Source organism: Centrocercus urophasianus, unplaced genomic scaffold (genome assembly GCF_019232065.1).
Source record: "Centrocercus urophasianus isolate 14NV4802_14NV808 unplaced genomic scaffold, USGS_Curo_1.0 seq_11, whole genome shotgun sequence".
Classification (NCBI taxonomy): domain Eukaryota; kingdom Metazoa; phylum Chordata; class Aves; order Galliformes; family Phasianidae; genus Centrocercus; species Centrocercus urophasianus.
This window is the reverse complement of record NW_024884253.1, coordinates 2949599-2969166: the sequence shown is the minus strand read 5'-3', so window position 1 is coordinate 2969166 and position 19568 is coordinate 2949599. Positions and strand designations below refer to the sequence as shown.

General features: G+C 40.7%; 1 protein-coding gene across 2 annotated transcripts in view; it reads right to left on the bottom strand.

Annotated features, from left to right (window-relative positions):
* The window catches only part of PTK2 (protein tyrosine kinase 2), a 195935-nt gene that overhangs the window by 161739 nt on the left and 14628 nt on the right, over positions 1-19568 (bottom strand). For both annotated transcript variants that reach the window (XM_042809085.1, XM_042809084.1), the window contains exon 2: positions 19353-19411. The gene's annotated coding sequence lies outside the window, so the exon portion shown is untranslated. The remainder of the gene's footprint in view (positions 1-19352; positions 19412-19568) is intronic.

Here is a 19568-nt window from a genome sequence, read left to right as displayed (position 1 = left end):
TTGTTTCCATAACTGACAAAGCAGTACCTAATTAACTGTGGCACTCATCTCGCTGCCCCCAGCCTTCTGTTTATACCTGCCTTCTGCTTCCCACCCACTGTGATTCAAAAACAAAAGCAATGTTTGGTCTCCTTAGTTTACAGCATCTACAGAAGCCTTTTCAAGAGTTTCCAGTAACAATTTCCCCTCTGCTGCTGAAGGAAACGCTCCACCTAAATCACTTGGCTTATAGCTGTTAAACACTAGTTACTGACTTCAGAAAACAATCCAAATTCTCATTAAGATGCCATGTAACCCACCTGCATTTTCCCTTTACCTCAATTAGAAGAGTACACACCTGAAAACTTTAGGTTCATTTACACAACATCCACAGAGTGGGAACAAGCACACCCTCAGCAAGCTCACAGGTGACATTAAACCGAGTGGTTCAGTTGATACTAGGAAAGAATGCCATCCACAGCAACCCGGACAGGCCTGGAAAGGGGCCCAGGAGAAGCTCGTGAGGTTTAACAAGGTCAAGTGCAAGGCCTTGCACCTGATTGATGGCAGCCCTCGCTATCAATACAAGATGCAGAATTGAAAGAGCTCAGCCCTGTCAAAAAGGACCTGAAGGTACTGGTGGATGGGAAGCTGGACATGAGCCAGCAATGTGCCCCACAGCCCAGAAGGTCAACTGTATCTTGGGGTGCATCAAAAGAAGTGTGGCCAGCAGGGTGAGGGAGCTCATCCTGCCCCTCTGCTCTGCAGTGGTGAGGCCTCACCTGGAGTACTGCATCCAGATGTGGAGTCCTCAGTACAGATGCATGGACCTGTTGGAGTGCATCAGAGGAGGGGCACAAGAGTGATCCAAAGGATGGAATACCTCCCTTGTGAGGAAGGGAGAGTTGGGGCCATTCAGCCTGGAAAAGGCTCTGGGGAGACCTGAAAGTATCTAAAGGAGGGGGCTATAAGAAAGTGCCTAAGACTCTTTAGCAGGGTCTGCAGGAAAAGGACATGAGGAAATGGTTTCAGACTAAAATAGGAGACATTTAAACTGGATATAAGAAAAAAAAAGTGTTTTACAATAAGGGTAGTGATGCACTGGCACAAACTGCCTAGAGATGTGGTGGATGCCCCATCCCCAGAGGCATTCAAGGTCAGGCTGAACTTGGCTCTACAAGACCTAACTGTAGGTGTCCCTGTTCTCTGCAGGGGAGTCAGACTAGATGGCCTTTAAAGATCCCTTCCAACTCAAATGATTCTATAGAGAATACAGAATCAATATCTGAATACCCTTTTGCCTGTAGGAAAGGTATGGATTAAAAGGCAGGAACATGGTTTCTCAGGAGTTGTTTTCTTGTATCACAGAACAGATGACAAGTTTTCAAGCCTATAAGTACTACAAAGCTCTTGTGTGTAGGCAAATCAAATGGCATGCCAGTGGGAAGAAACTGCAAAAGGACCTCACAAAAAAAGTTACCAAGAGCTAGCAGATGCACTTCAACATAGATGTGACGTTACACATCTAGGGAAAAACGTTCTGAGCAATACCTCAATCACACCACTTGCACTTTCTGCAATTCTGACTGCAGGAGGAAGTCCAACTCACTGCTGTTTTCTCTGAAATAATCAGTACCAAATGCAGTAGCCATCAATAACAACAACAACAAAAAAGGCTATGAAACGTTGCCCGTCATTAGGAAGGGTACCGAAAACATAATGCTTACAGATTTCACGATACAAGAAAGAAACTAAATAAATAAATGCAGCACCACTGTTCATAGTAAGAGTAGTAGGAGTTACGTGAAGAAACCATTGGAGATCAGCTCCAGCGGGATGAGAGCAGAGTGAGCTCCCTGAAGCTCCTGCTTCTGGAGGTACAGAGGCAGGTAGCATCAGCAAGTTTAAGGGGATACAGAGTCCAGCAGGTCAACAGGGAGAGATGAGAAGGGCTCAGCAGGGAGACACCAGCTGGTATCTCTGATGCAATAATGGACACTGAGGGATGCAGAGCCAGATGTACACACAGTATTTAAACAGCACCTTCTGTTGCTGCTGGGGCACAGTGCTGGGCTGTGGGATCACTGGTGTCACCCAACAGGGTCTCTCGTGGTCCTGTCCCTATCACACCTCTGTGCTGATGTTGGACACCCACAAGCTTTATAAATGACCTCCAGGGATCTCTCTTCTACAGGAAGCACTGTTTTAATAGTAAGTTAGCTACATTATAAGAATGATCTTAGTATTTTAATGGTTCAGAGCAAAAGAAAATGTGTTGTGCTCTGAACAAGCCAAGGAAACTTAAACTGCTCAACTGTATGCAAGCAATAGCTGAGGTGTACCACGAGCACCTCCAGTACTGTGACCTGTGATCATGTAATCCTGCTGGAAATAATCTGACATTTTATGAACCCAACAATTCAGGCCCTCAGGCAAGCCTTAGGAACAACAGCAGACACATTCTCTGTCCACATCGAGCTCTCCTCATTTGTACTACAGAGTGCCTCTTGAAAGCAATAGCTTTAGTGGAATGTTTTATTAAAAAAATACAACAAAAAAAAATATCTGTCTTGACATTGCTTGCTGCCGTTAAAGATTCCCTGTCATTTCTCATGATGGACTAGTGACATGCAGTGTTCCAATACATCACCCACATCTTCAAAAGCTGACAGGATTTTATAGTTCCTGTGCTAAAGTACAAATGACTACTGTGTGCCAGGATAGCTGTTTTGTGCTGTAAGTATGACAGGAACTCTAAGCACACTGAGCATGAAGATGCTTCATAATACGAAACAGGAACAAACACTTCACAGGTGCAGAAATGACCATCAAAGACACACACAGAACAAGACTACAATCAGGACTGGAAGGATCCTCACAAGCAATTCCAACAGAGCTAGAAATCCCAGAAAAGAATACAAGAGAAACCTGCTTTCTTGCTTTCCTAAGTTTAACTAGTTAAGAAAAACAGAGTTGTACTGAAACAGCATTTTATAAGTAGTTGTTTTGCTTTTAAACAAGACTTAAATTCTTAGAAAGTTGGGAGAGTCATTTCCCTGCATGTTCCACCCTTGTAAAATCATGCTGTTTCCATGGTGATGGCCCACACACGGATTCCATTGTTACAAAAGTTTTCCTTTAAGAACACCCAAAGCAAATGAAAGAAGGCTGAAGAAACAATGCAACCAACAGGAGGGAAAGGAGAAGTGAAAATTAAAGCAACTACTTCACATACGGTACCTACCTAAAATGGACTATTATGTTGTGAGTATCTGCATGCATGTGAAGATTAACAGACTAACTTACCTCGTGCCTAGCAAAAAACTGGTTTGCTGATGCCAATGGGATTACTGCAAGATATTCAAAGTTAATTTGACAGCAGCCACAGAAGTTTTGTTCTGTACAGAAGCCTGCTCCAAAACACAAGATGAAAATGATTTTAACAAGAATGCTGGTGCGTATTTAGTGTCATAGTGATACTACAGATGGAGAAAGTTCTGGCTGGAGTTAGAGCTTATTCTCAAAGCAAAACAGAACACCTCTTTACAATGAATGGGCATTTCCACAAGCATATGGCTTGGGCATTTGCAGTTGGAAGAGACTGAAATTACTCTTCCAATAATACATAAATGCCTACGTCCTAACGTCTGAAATAACAGAAAAGAGGGCAGCATGTTCAGCATGCTAGACAAATTTCCAATAATCTCAGCAACACAGGCATAAGGAAGGCTCCTTTAACACAATCCTGCTGTTTCAGTACCTCTTAGCATTTCTCACCATGAACACAGACTGCAAAGCTTCAGACCACTTCACTGCACCGTGTTACGCATCCAAACAGCGCGTGCCTCCTTCTGTGATTCGTATATACACGTGTTTCTATATATAGGTACTTATTTAATTATTATTAATAATGAAAATTCTCCAAAGCCTGGGTCACAAGGAACCTCTTCAAGCTTCAGGAACCATCTCAGATGAATAAATACATTATTTGTCAGAGATGAAGCTAGCTAATGTGGTAATGAGAATAAACAAAACATTTTTCCCACTGATACTCAAACATACATAATTAAGCAAAAAAGAAACAGATCTATCTATGCATCTTAAATAGGAATTTAGGTGCAACAGAAATACAACAAATCAGGTTGAGCTATACTCTATGCATTCATTTAAAACACAAAAGCATTATTTTTTTGCTATACTTATTGATAACTGCATTTGTGATCTGTTTGTTCCTCTCTCCCTGCACAAAGCAGATGTTTGGGAAAGCTCTTTTCCCTGGCTTCAGCTCTGCTTTGTCACCTTCTAAAGAGTTCTTCAAGATGGAAAAGAAATGGAGGACAAATTAAGACAGCAAAAAAGATGACAAGCGAGGTAGGGAGGAACTACATGCAGGAAAAACGCTGGAAGAAAACACACATACAGCAGGACAAAGAAACCAATGGATGGCTGACGAAAGCTAGATTAAGGAGAAAAAAAGAGGGTGGTGAAAGAACAAGGCTGCAGACAGCAGAATTTCAGTGCACAACATGAGACAGGCTTTTTTCCCCTAATTGGTTCTGTCATGTAGCCGTCGGAGAGCGACTCGCCAAAGACGCTGTCGTTGTGTCAAAGGAAAACCCCCAACACGTCTGTTCTCAGCACGAGCTTGATCAAACAGGAGCCTTAGTGGGCCTGACGGAACACACCATGTGGCACCTTCCCCATTCCGTCTGCAGCGACTTCCAAGCGCGGCCATTACTTGCACCAGTGAAGTGAGCAAGGCAGTTTATTTCTGACATAGCAGCATTCCAAGTCGCATACACCGTGAATGGATTCTCATATCCACAAGCCCACTGAAAAAAAGAAACCTTTGGTTTAGCATCATTAAGATGCTATCAGTTCTGAAATGCAATTTAAGATAGTATTCCTCCCCTAATCTGCCGCTTTATTTAATCAATTTAAATGCATGGTTAAAAACTTAATTTGACAAAATTGAATGCATTATTTCTCTGCCTCTGGCACAGAAGAGATTAAGACCACCAGAAATACTTGCAGAAAGATTCGAGACTCATTCCATCTTGGGTGGCAGATAAACATCAGTTATGCTATGAGCTCTGTATTCTGTAGACTCAGTATCTGGTCTACAAAAGCTGTGGGTTTATTAGTTAACACTTTAATTACCACCTCAGCAGCTAACTCAAGGTGGCCTTCTACACAAGCCTCCTATACAGCAATATTTCATGTCAAGCTGCATAGAAACAGTTTACACAACACAGACTCCAGACATTATGAAGATAGAGTAGGGACAGCAAACAACTCCAACGTCCTTTCTCTGTCCTTGTTTAGGACTGGAACCCACACAGGTTGATAAATGCATACATCAGGACTGAATGAGCTTGACCCAAGCCATACAGTCACCAAGGTTGGCAAAGACCTCTAAGATCATCTAGTTCGACTGTCAAGTGCTTGTCTCAGCTGAGTTTACTTACAATCCTACCTAAAAAATCATCAAAAGGTTTTATTGCAGCTAATTAGCTTATCCATAAAAATAGTGAAAGGCAAAATGGTAGCTGCCACAGAAGAACATATGGAGATTCACAAAAAACGATAACAAAGCTGGAAGTCGCAGGAGATGCCTACCATGCAGCTCTGCTGGTGAGGCTTGAGCAGGTTCTCCAAAAAGTAGCTCCCCTCATCCCAGCACCGAGGTTGCAGCATGACAGTACAGCCTGCAGCACAAAGTGAACACTTCTGCGTTCAGCACTGCCAAAGCCCTTCTCCTCACAAATCATTAACACGCCAACCCAAAGGACATCAACGGGAGAAGGAATCCTGATCGAGTACTGCTCACGAACGGTGCATTTCTTCCTTCACTAAACATCACTGTATTCCTTAAACAATTCTGACTTAGCTTCTAGTGAGAGCTACTGAAGTATTAAGATTACAGATCTGTTTAAAGTTGATTTTAAGTTGATTTTAAGTCTACCATCATTTTCTATCAAACAATTTAATAATCTATGGTTTCATTAAGAAATGTTTTTATGGAATAAAATATATCTAGTACTCAAAACATTCAATCTAAAATCCTAATTACGTAAGGAGACTTGGACTAACTGCGTAGATGCTGGCCACAGTGTACCATGTTTTCTGTACAAAGACAACTTAAGACCACAAAGAAGCGTACAGAAGAAGAAAGCTTTCTCCTGAGAACTGAATGGGACAAGGTAAAATCATCTCCAATTTCCCTATCTACCACAACAGAAGTGCACACCTCCCAAACAAGAGTAAACTACTCCAGGAGTATTCCCTAAACAGCTCTTCCTCTCTTCCATGCCCAGTGAATGAACAGAAAAGACAGCAAGAAAGCTATCCAGATTTCTCTGCTCCTTACCCAGATTCATCAGTCAGCTGCCACAAATCTCACAGTGGCAAAAATGAAGAATTAAACTTGGTCACTGCGATTAGGAAGAACAGAACTGACAGCTATTTCACACACTTTTACCCTCAGCAACACCACAAGAAAAAGTGGGGGTTTACTGCATCATCATCTAGTTTTCAAATCGTTGCATATGAGAAACAGAATTTATATAGAAGACATTGTAAGATACCTCCTGTCCACAAGAAGTGGAGGGTACATATGCAGTATTTATTAAAAATTAGAATTCAGGAAATACTGAAGGAACACTGAGTACATCAAGATCACTGCTCCTCACCCCTCCTTCTCTGACATCCGTGGAGATGTTATCTTAAAAATCATTCTCAAGAAAGTCACCGCAGTTCAAGCTTCAGACATAAACGAGAAAGAAAATGGTTTAAGGTGCAAATCATTAACCTTAACTAATTTCCCAGTAATATTTAAAAAAGACCCATTTTCAGTGTAAACTGCTTCAAGCTAGTCAGTTTCTGAGCAAACATGAATTTGCCAAAATATGCTAAACTGCTCTGGCAGAGAGCCACCCAGTTACTGCATGAAGAGAATGGTATTTCAGGAACTTCAGATGCATACACCTGCTGCTGATGTGCAGAAGAGATATAACTAAAGAACTACAGAGCATCCTTATTCTACTGTCAGCTCAGGTAGAGTTAATATTTCATCATTCTGTAAATTAAGCATTTTTGACAGTACAAAGCAATTGCAAGCTGCAAACACTAACAACGTGTCACTGAACTTCAGCTGAAATAATTTCTACTTGGTCTGCTGAAGCAGATAAGAAAAAAAGAGAAGTTTTTAATAATAGGACATTGAAAGCTAGAACAAACCAGAGGCAGCTTAGAACAAAAGCATTATTCTGTCTAAATGGCAGGGCTGTTAACTCTGCTGCCAAATGAATGCAGGTTAAGGACAGTCCATCTACCTCCTTTCTCCCAGTATCTGAGCCACAGTGCAGTGAAACAAGTCAGAAGGCAGGAATTACCTTATGACACGTCCCCAGAGGACCAATTCTCCATTCAGCAGTCCCACGCCTCGAGCTGGTGCTGCTTGAAGCCTGCAGTCCTAAGAATTTCCCTGAAAATGGTTCTAAAAGCAGCAGCTCCAGAAATCAATTAATTCCTCCCCCTATCCCACTGAGCACATCACGTGGATGTGTCTGGAGTGGCTCAGGTGAGTGCCAACATCTAGCTATTCCCATTCCAGTAAGTCCCATTCCGTTACCTTTTTTTTTAATAGCACTGCATCCAACAGCTGTCAAGACAATTCATTTTTTTATTATTATTTTTATTTTTTTAAATAGTGGAAAAAAAGGAACACCTAAAAAAAAACCCTTCAAATGTAAAAAGCATGACGTAAGTGAATGACACAGCATGGTGCTTGATAGGATACCACAACAGCTTCCAACACAATTTTACCTACTAAGAATTACTAAATCATAACTGTACTGTGATGAAAATTAAGAGAAAATGTTCTGAATAATTTAATAAAACTTCTTCAGTCTGGAGAAGAGAAGGATTCAGTGAAACCTTACTGCAGTCTTCAGTACATGTAAAAAGCCTCTCTCCATCTTTCGGAGATGCAGTAATAGAATGAAGGAGAACAGTTTCAAGCTGGAAGAAGGGAGATTTAGATTAGTTATAAGGAAAAAAAAAAAATCTTCACTCACAGGATGATGAGGCACTGGAACAAGATGTCCAGAGAAGTTGTGGATGCTCCGTTCCTGGGGGCATTCAAAGCCAGGCCTTTGAGATCCCTCCCACTCCAAATCCTTCTATGATTCTATAAGTAATATCAGAGTTTTCCAGCTGGTTCCAAGTTTCAGAAGTACCCATTTGGCATCACCCACACCTGCATACTTAAGGGCCAGATACCAGCCTGAAATCAGCAGCTCTACTCAGCTGTGTTTTGGAGCTTCTGCCATGGTGCTGAACTTGCTAAGAACCAGTTAATGCTCAAAACCTACATGGAAGAAGGTAGCACAGAGCAGGTATACAGTATAAGCCTGATTATTTAGGCTACTTAACAGTGTATTTTATATGCAAATATATATTCTATATACACAGAATGAACCATGTGGAGCTCAGAATTGGACTGCATCCTCCATATGGATCCCTTCCAACTTGGGATAATGGTGATGGTGATTCAGTGATTCTCAAGAAAAATTCATGATGGTGAACAGAGGAGAAATGCAATGTCAGGGGAGGTGCAGATCTTGACTTTTTATTTTGTACAGTTTCAATTTGTCCTAATGAGTTTCTGCATACAGATGGATGTCACCTGGTCCATCCTCTTACACAAGAAAAGTCTTATCTCAATGATGAACGTTCACAATCTACAAGCTTAAATTCAGAAAACACAATATCAAAACAATCAGAAAAGTACTAAGAACAACCCTCAGCTTTTTCCAACAGGCTTTTCTAACAAATGCATCTTCATACCTACCTTATAGACAATAAGCATTGTCAATAGCCTCAGTAATTACATACAAGTCTAAAATCCAAAGTCTACAAAATAGTTAGAAGCTATTCTAAAAATATCAAGTGCCTTTTTGAGGCGATGCATGCAGCAGTGAGTTACTGTGATTCATTGAGAGCCCTCTTTCCAAAGCACTAAGATAAATACAAGAATACCTTTTATCTATCTGACCTGCATCCAGAAACTATTTCTGAAAAGTTTAAAGAACATTATCTTGTTTGGCTTTTCAAGTCAATACTAAGAACAAGATTCCAGCTCTCCCATCTCTTTTCCAAAGTACAAAAACACCAAGCCAGACTAAGAAACTAATAACTTTATCTCTGTTGCATTTAGGCTTCCGAGATTTATACTCTGCAGGACTTCACTACCTATTTTCCTCTCCAGCCTTCATCTCAAAGCCTAAAACTACATCCATTCAAAATGCAAATGTGTTGCTTCTGCAGTTGTAGGTACAACAGGTTCTGCCACAAAATGGTTTCCATGTTTTGTGTTCCTTCTACATACATCATTAATGGACACCTTGTCTCCTTACTCATCACTGGTCAGGTTGGTAGAGGCACTGCATCTGATGCCCTAAGGCCAGAAAACCCCATTCTACCTGCTGAAGAGCTTAGACAACCTTGCTGTGTTATGTTGACCTTCATCAGCCCAAGTCACAGACAAACATCCAGGCCACATGTGGCTCTTTTCAACTGCTGACCTCACCAGCCACCCACCACCACAGAGCTCCTGGTGGATTTCAGAATGTTGTGTTATGACCAAGACCTGATGGACCTCCACCCAACACTCTCCAAAGATAAGCAAGTGATTCACATGAAAGGTGAGCAATCATAACTATGATTAGGTACAAAACAAGGACACGTATCAAAATACAAGTAATACATGATTAAAGTCATTCACGTTGTCTCATACAACAGCCAAAACCTATTGTTTTTAAGGGATAGAATCTCATTAAAACACACATGACAAATGACAATTTTCTCATTCACATGTATTGGAGGAGAGGGGAAACTAAGCACAAATCTACATTGGGAACATTCCTACACTGGACTGATTAAGAGCTAAATATTTAAATCTGTGACAGAAAACCACTGAGAACTGAGGTCTGACTTTTGAGTTTTTTGAAAAGCAGAACCCCATGAAATGGGCAGAATGAAAGGTTAGTGTGGAGCTTCCATGTCTTTCCCATGCAAGTGACAGTACTGTCACATTAGAAAGCTGGTTAACAGTAACTTATTTCTTATTCCTTTTTTTCCTCTTCATATTTACACCTAGGCCTTTCAACAACTAATGTGCACTGCAAACAAGCTAGTCTCACATCAGTAGAGTTGGTTTAACATGGGAACCACATAAATAAAACACACGGCAGTAATGCAGATGTCTGGCTTTCTGAACCACCACTGCATATTAAAGTATGGAATTTAAGATTAATTATCCATAATTCAGAAATGCTTTTCATTTAGAAACACCAACGTGTAAAATCAATACTTTATTTACAGTCGGTGTAGGAGTTAAGAATGTAAAAAATTAACTTGGACACTGAGAGCTCTCAGGCAAATCTGAACACGTCCTCGCTTCAAAACATGTTTTAGGCAATCTTAATAAGAAGTAACGGTAAGAATTACCATGATTTCAAGAACAGATTGCATATGACTTCATCAGACAAGCAATAAATAAAATATGGATGCTGCAGAGATCAAAACCAAGATGATTCAAAATCAGATTTGCAGCAGTCTTCCACTGCTGTCATTTTACTGAGAAAAAATGTAAGTTCTACACCCAAAAGTAACAGTCTTTTGTTCAGATTCCAGAGTCTTCTGTAACTTTCATGAGAGCTGAGGCAAAGATTTGGGCCCATCCTGTAAACTCCTTTTGAAGCGTCCTTCAATTCCCACGAATTTCTTCCTGAAAAGTTATTTTGAAGGGGAAGTAAAGTTCACCTGGACGTAACACATTAGTTAATTGCAATCAACTCACCAAAATAACATAGAAATTTTCTCCTAACAATTTTAGAAGTTCAGAAGCAAGTTTAACTATTAAATATAATTTCTTTAAAAAAACAAAACAGGTGAGGAACTAGAAGGGATGATGTAGTTGTGTACTTTATAACAGATGAGAATTCCAGTTCACTGAACCTTCCCCTCCCCTCCTTAGCAGTTCTTCACTTTGCCCACTGTCCAATCATAGAGTGGCTTGGGTTGGAAGGGAACTCAAGGATCATCAAGCTCCAGCCCCTAAGAATCAGGGGACACAAAATTTGCAAAGCATTAGATTCTCAAAACATAACTCCAGTATCTATGCTGTTTCAGCTACTTCTTCAACCTATTGTGCTCCACTGAATGTAGCTATCACAGATTTTCTTTGCCAGAGAATACCTTCAAGTGGGAGTTTTAGAAAAGCAAAACCAGTATCTTCTGATCCAAACTACTCATGTTGCTGGAACACAGTTATGGCAGCAGCATTCTATGCAGGTTTGTCTGCTGTAATCACTATGGATATGGATACCATCAGCACATTGAGCAATGTACCTTACTGGTTTTGTGATGCCCTTCTTTCATCTTTCCAGAAGGAGAGTGGTGTTTATTTTATGTTCCCAAGGTAAAGCACCAGTTATCAAAAGTGACATCAAAAATATGAATTCCCTGTACTATGATCAGGATTCTGCCATTTTTCTGTCTCTGAGACTCTGGATTCAGTATCAAGCCCTCTTCCTTAAAGAAGTAGGACAGTAACTGGTACAAACTCTCCCACCATATACACACACATTTCCACATTACAAATAATTTAAGCAACTCTTCCAGTTATCTTTGGTTTGGCCTCTCTTCCAACCTTATTAACAGGAAACCTCCGAACTGAAGCCGAAATCACTTCCATTCCACTGCCCCCAGACATCCAAATCTTCACTGACTACTTATACACATACAAGGCCTCTGGGAGAAAGCAGGCCTCTTAGTAAAGCAAGCCTCCCCCAAAAATACTCTGGTCACTCTGTTTAAAAACATTATCTTTTAGGGTCACATTTGTTTAATACTTAGCACAGAGCCAGAAGCACGAGGACTCGGGCTGGATACAAACAGATCCTGTGCTCAGGAACGAGCTGCCTGGAGAAGCAGAACATAAAACTGGGAATGGTTCAAAGCAGAGCACATACGAGCTTCTGGCCATGAAAGGGCACAAATCCACTCTGACTGGCAGAACCACAGGCATGCAAACCTGCAAAATGAAAAGCTTCTCTGTCAAATTTTATTCTCGTATACAGATTGGTATTCAGCTGATAGGATAAAAAGACTGATTTACTATACTGCTCTCATCAACCAAGGATCAGGTTGCAATTAGAAACAGATGAGTCCTTGACAGAGATTTGCTTCTTACTTATCATATAAGTCATAAGCCATATAGGTCAAGACTTGTTTCAGCAGAAATTATTCCTCAGAAAGACCTTAACCCCAATGAATCAACATATTTACTTCCTTTCTCAAATTCTGTTTTTAACATAGTAAATAATTAACACACAGCCTCTAAAACCATGCAAAAAGGAGGTGTAAATTCAGATCCTGTTTGCTTTCCAAAGACAAAAGTCACTATGCAGAGGTTTGTAGGGTACACTCTTCACCATAATAAGAGTCCAACTCTAATTCATATGAAGATGATTTATAAGAGTCAGCATACATTAAAGGCAGATGGGTACAACTTGAATTGTTCTGCTTAAAATAACTATGATATAATACCATTCAGACTCCCAGTAATGTTGCTATTGACAAAACAACATCAGGAGACTACTAGAAACTGAAGTCAAAATACATGAAGTGTTAGTATGACCAGAAAAAGCCCACCATCGCTTTTAGACATTTATCTTGCAGAGATCAAAGAATAAGAGAGTAAGCTGAAAGGAAAAATCCCCATGGCCACAGCTATTCTAATTTCTTTGGACCTTGACACCTACTGAGACTCTGCCAGGCTTTTATCATCCTATCCTGAAAGTTAAACCGACCGGTCTGATCCCGAAAGAGGGAAATGATGACACTAGCACCTGCTCATAATAAACACAAATATAATCTAGAACACCAAGCCTGGAGTCCTGCTGACAACCATGGCTTTTTCAGTGCCCTTTTCCTTTCCACATGCCTAATACTATTATACTAAAATAAGAAATGACCTTTTTATTTTAAATAGGAATCTCAGTTAGCGATCGCACCTTTCACAATACAGCTGTGAGCTGCTGCAGTACAGCTTTCACACATGCTCAAAAGCAGCAATTTAGTGGTGCCTACTGAGCCTAAGTTTTGTTAGCTGAACCCCTTTAGAGTGCTCTTTCCCACTGGGGTATCTAGTTTAATGCAATCAAGGTACAGTTACAGACTGTTACTTGCCTTCTCGTGCCCTCTCATAGTCCCTAATAAAGAAACAATGCCCAAGCTGCATTTATCTAGAATCTTACCTAGGGAATTGGAGTTGCCTACTCTGTATCTTGTCATAGAAGCAAGGTCTCTTTCACAGCTCCCAGGGAGAAGGAAACCAAGGAATCCACATGACTTCTGACAGTCACCTATTCTATACATGAGCCAGCGGTACGTTCGACCAGCACACAAAATAATGAAAAGCAATTCCTGCTACTGTAAATAGATTTCACGAAATTAATTCAAGCATGCGAAAACACAGCACCATTTCCATAACATTGTGGACAACACTTCTGTTCCAAACTGTCCCAAAACTCCACTGTGTAGTTGGAACGTTTTAAATGGAAGTAGTTGACAGCACAAACACAGCAAGCAGAAGAAAGCTTTTTGTAAATATAGGCTGCTCAGCTACACGATTAACAAGCAAACCCAAAGCAGCTTTCAAAACAGCTAGAAGCTAAAGAATGATGATACATGGGGAAGAATTATGAAACAAAGTTCCAAAGAACAGAGAGAATAAGCAAGACAAGTTATCTGGACATAAAGGTTAGGCTGATTTGAAACTATTTCAACACGCTGTTCACTCCTATCTGTTATTGTGCCCTCTAGGCAGACGAGAAGAAGCATTAGAACAACCAGTACAACTTTATCATATGATTTTCCACCAGTTTTACACCAAGGCAGGAGTAGCCAAACACACACATGCAAAATGCAATCACTGGCAAGACAATTCCAGGATCTTGTGATTGTCAGTATGGTTTTGTGTCCATTGGTTTTCTCCTCCTTATATTTAGCAGGCGAAGCCTGTAGCATGAGGGCACTCATTATTGCTCAAGTACAACTCAAGATACAAAATCAGTAACAAAAGTCATTAGAAAAGATAACAGGAAGGTTTACAAGTAAAAACAGGAATTATCAAGCCTTGGAAATACTATGGTCTGGTTTGAATTTTGGTCTTCTTGATGCTCTGCAGAAATCCCCTTCAAGCATTCGGTTTACAAGAATCCAGTTAACACACATCAACATGCACTCAAAGGCTGATTCTGAGCTGATCTTTTTTATGAGGGTGGATAGAGATAGGACAAGGGAGAATGGTTTTAAACTGAGACAGGGGAGGTTTAGGTTTGTCATGGTTCTATGTTTTTGTTTTTTTTTTTGTTTTTGGATTTCAGTATTCCACATCAAAACATCATGTAGTGTACGGGGCATTAAAGTGTCACTGCCCCAATCCCAGCTACCTATCCCTGTACATTACAGCAGTCACGGGATCTGGCCCTTCCGGGTGGGGGGGCGCTCTCTTGCTGCCTTGCAGTGGGTGCTGGAGGTGCTTTCCTAGCCGTTCCAAGCTTTTCAGGTTTGAATCGGTCCCGGGAACTCTCTCTCTCTCATCTTGTCTGATTTATTAATCTCAATTTCAATTAAATTGTATATATATTGTGTTATCTTGTATTCCAATATTATAGTAAAATAAGTTTTCCTCCATAGATTGTTGCCGCTGCTCTTTTCCTCCCTTCCTTCCTTCCCATTTTTTGTGGGACTGGGGTGGGGGGGAGGGCAGAGGCCTGCCGCCCCTGTCACGGACATAGATTGATCTGGTCAACTCCGTGACAAGGTTAGATATTAGGAGGAAGTTTTTCACTCAGAGGGTGGAGACGCACTGGCACAGGTTGCACAGGAGGCTGTGGATGCCCCATCCCTGGAGGCATTCAAGGCCAGGCTGGATGTGGCTCTGGGCAGCCTGGTCTGGTGGTTGGTGACCCTGCACATAGCAGGGGGTTGGAACTGGATGATCATTGTGGTTCTTTTCAATCCAGGCCATTCTGTGATTCTCTGACCTACTTCTTGCCCAAAACTCAGATATTCTGGAATGTAAAGCACACCACTGTCATGGTAATTGGGGTTTTTTTTGTATAAGATTGGGCTGAGGGAAGAAATCAGAATTTCAGCAGCTTTCCTTGACCAGGGTTACAGAGCCTTGTGCACTTCCTGCAGCAAGTAACAGGCACTACAGCTTCTAATCCATTAAGCAAAACATGACCAAGGCCAATTACACCTCACTGGCCAGGTAAGTGAAGTGTTCTCACAGCAAACTTGACTGCAAATATAACTCTGCAGCCGTAAGAGCAGTATGTCTATTTTTAGAGAAGCAAAAAATACAGCAGGAGGGTGGAGCAGAACCACCATAAGGAACCAGAAGTAATTTGCCTTTTAAAACATCGAAGGTGGATGCAACCCACGTTATTACAAGTACAAATAAGAGCCTATCACCGTAACAGCTAAGCACCACAGTCACCACTCTGGAAAACATGTGCAGGCACGCTGCACTTGAGATACTCTTCCTGATTTGAGTAGGTCAATACCCTGATTCCAACAGGTACGTACTTGCAGGGCTGGGATGGTGAGAAAATTGGTTGCCCCAAGACATGAAGAATCGTTTTCTATATGAGTAGGTCTCAGTATTTCTGAGCTGAAATGGGTGTTTAGCCAAGTCAGAAATCTGCAATTCTCAAATTAAAGCAGTCTGGAAATTATAACAGCAGCATTACATGGTTAGAATACAATTCTACAGATCCATCCAAACTGTACTGCAAAGGAATACAACCTATAGGTTCACAAGCATTACTTACTGCTTTATACTTCCCTACTTACAGTTACCAGAAGGGCTAGCAGTAAAACAGCTGATTTATTTTGGTGCACAGAAACCTCCTAGCACCTCCAGATGGAAGTTGCAAACCTCTGCTTCACTCTGCCTCCTTTACATATTCCCAGACAACCCAGACAGGCTGCATTAAACTCCACTGAGGGTTGAGACAACTAAGGAGAAAGTACTTAAATTTATTTCCTCCCAGCCCACTTACTTCTATGTAAAAAAAAAAAAAAAAAAAAAACAATTGCTCTGGGGGCAACCTCATGAACAACAGCTATCCTGAGCAAAGGCCAGAACAGAGAGCTCAGGAAGGCATTAAGCATCACATGGCATGGATTGCGTTTGTTTAATTCAAGTTCATTGCTTTTAAAACCGTGCATAATGAATGCTGTGGTGACATCTGCCAATACAGATACAGCACAGCAGGAACCCAGCCAGAGAGAAGAGCACATTCTGCACTGAACTGCCCATGAACTCACTCACTTGTGAGCCCAGCCTGCCTGGAAGAGTTTAAAGTTACCATAAGCTTGGTGGAAAAATAAATGTTCAATGCCTTGGAAGTCCAGAAGAATAAACCAGATACAAATCCAACAAAATCCCACTTCCAGAAGCCAGGAGGAGCTATAAGCACACCAGTGCTAATGGCTTGAAGCAAACACTTCTTACTTTAAGAAATAAGAATTCCAATTCATTGATCTGACAGTTTTTGAATGAGTAACGTGTTTAATACAGCAAGTCTGCTTGTCAGATACTGGTTTAATTCCACTTAAATTAAAAATAAAACCAGGATGTTGCAAAGCATTCAGTATCACCAGTACGGACATAATTAGGAGAACAGGGGGTTTTTTTGGGTAAAGCTTCATGGTAGAAGTGCAAGCACCACCTACTGCCCAAGGTGCCCCTCTTTACACACCAACATATGCCCATGCCATTACCTACAGTCATAAAGCTCAATGGTTGCTCACAGTCCCACCTTATTCTGCATCTGTTAATATATAAATACTCAGCATCAGGGAGAAGACAAAGAATACTTTATGAACTGAAGCAATCAGTGTCATCTACGCATTCAGGGTTGCTGGATGATGTGAACAGAGTGATTTAGTTAAGCTCTGCACAATCAACCATGTGTTTCTCTTTCATGGACACATGCCTTGATACCCCAGGGGTTAAATACAGAACTGCCAAGTACTTTCAGGTGCTATTCAAATTAGTGAGAGATTTGCTTCGAATGCAAATGTTTTAAGTACTACTACAACAAGAAAATGGCTCGTGTGAGTAGAGGTCTGAAATGTAATCATTTGATCCTAAATTCTGCCATTTATCCACTACAGATACAAATATTAATGTAAGGTAGGAGGCCAAAGCAGACACTATCTGCAAACTCAACAGGAAAAATCCATTCTGCCACAGAAGGGCTCGAAGAGCGCAGTGAATAGAGAAATGTTTTCGGTACCCAATGAGGTTCTGGCTTTGTGGAACAAAACACGTGATTGTGTAATGAAAAGACCATCACAGTACACATAAGAGCTTAAATCCTGGCAATTTGAATATATAATTTACAATAATGGTCTCTTAGCACAGCAAGAGACTCAGCACATTTTTTTTTTTCTTCCCTCCATTTCCACTGGAACTGTCACTCTGGTATTTGCATATGTAATATCAATCAGAGTAAGCTGCACTAATCTTTTCCTCCTAACAAATCCCCAGCCAAAAAATAATCCACATTTCAACATTAACCTGACAAATTGGAAGTTCCTGCAATTCGCACTTAATGTATTTTGCTGTTTCTTTTTACTTTGCCCCTTTTATTTCAAAACCTTGTTATTCACAGGGCTGTTTTTTCATAGTCTTATCTGGGAAGGCACTGCAAGTTATTTACCTAACAAACCCATCAATACTCCGTTGTCGTGCTTCTACCAGGATATGACTCACTTCTGCCTTTTACAAACTATGTATTCCAAAGACCAAACAAACTCAGCTCACAAAACATACAAGTGTGCTTTTTGCCTATGACATCACCAGCAGTAGCTGCTCCTTTTGAAAGGTCAAACTAAAAGAGGAAATGTAAAAAACCTGAAACCACAGGTTTCATTTGTAGGCCTTTATATAAAGAACTGCAGAAGGGATGCCCTGTTCTAACCCTCCTCCTCTTTACTTTGTCTAGTTACCATACAGCAATATTCCTTGCTAAAAAAGCCAAAATACCACCTGTTATTCCATCTGAAATGGAATTCAATGTAACATGTAAGGCAACAAATTTTGGTCTTAACTGATAAAAATAGCAGTAATTATGCTTTTTGTTCGAACAGAAGTACTTAAGATTTCTCCAGTTCAGCTGACAAAACCAAAGACAACCATTTTTTAAGGCATTCAATTCATTCCTTGGAGTAGTGAAAGTTTTATTTTCCCCAAGGATTTCCATCTACAACTTGTGCAACAAGCACCCCAAACCAGAAAAAGGGAATAAATGAATCAGAAAGTAGAAGCAATTACTATAAAACTGAAAATTTAAGAAAGGCCAACATCCAGACCACGCATAGAATAAGAAATTATGCCAAAAGGACACCTGGCCCAACAAATGTAGGCAGTCATGGGGCATTAAGTGATCCTTTGTTGACTCCTGAAGGTGAAAATATGGACAGATCCCATCAAGCTTTTCATTTCAGTGCACCAAAGCTGAAGCACAACATAACAGGCTGAAATTCCACTGGGGATCCAGTCCTTGCACAACACAAGCAGCCACATCTGCTGTTACCAAGCTTACTACAATCCAGGCAAGGAGAATATTAACCTAAAGCAGGTGATACGCAAGTTTTCAGGTTTCTCCATACCAGCAAGCTTCATGCAGAAGTACTATTGAAGAGGCAAGAGATTCATTCCGTTACAGGTTAAAGCCAATGCCTAGAGAAGAATATCATGTAATACATGCTCACAAACCAGCCACCACTAACAGTGTAGGAGGAAAGCAAGCTAAGTCAGAACAATAAAATAAAAATGGATCCCTCAAGTTCTTCTAGGTACACTCAAGCACATTCCAAACATCCATACACAGAATATAAGTGGGCATCAGCAAACAAAACCATTCACTCTGGGAGAGAAAAGTCCCAAGGAATCACAAAACAACCAAAATCAGTCCTGTAATACAAAGAATGCTGTGATTACCCAACTTCTCTACTCTTGCACGCAGCTTAAGGTCAGGCCCCCCTACAGCAAAAGCCTTGCCTAAGGCAAACTGCATGTACAAGAAGAAAGACAGAAAACCACTAACATTTTGCTCCAAAGCCAGGATGGCAGTCTGGTCAGCAAGTTTCCAGCTCTGTCATTTTGGTAGGTGAGAAGACATCTTTTAAGTTCCTCTTGTGCACAAAATAAATACATCATCAGTACGGGCTGTTCTACTTAGAACAGAATCCAGTAAGGAAGGGAAAATACCACTACCTACCTTAAGTAGACCTTCCAGCTCTCAGCAGTAGGTGCTTGATGTAAGATGAAACATGAAATCTGAAATGAACATTCAAAACAGATTAGATTATTCTCTTACAGTAATCAAATATCCAAAGTAAATAAAATACAAACAACTGATATCCACTATATGAAGATTAGAATCTTCCAATGGAATGAATGACAACAGACACACGCCAGTTTACAAGGCATCAGC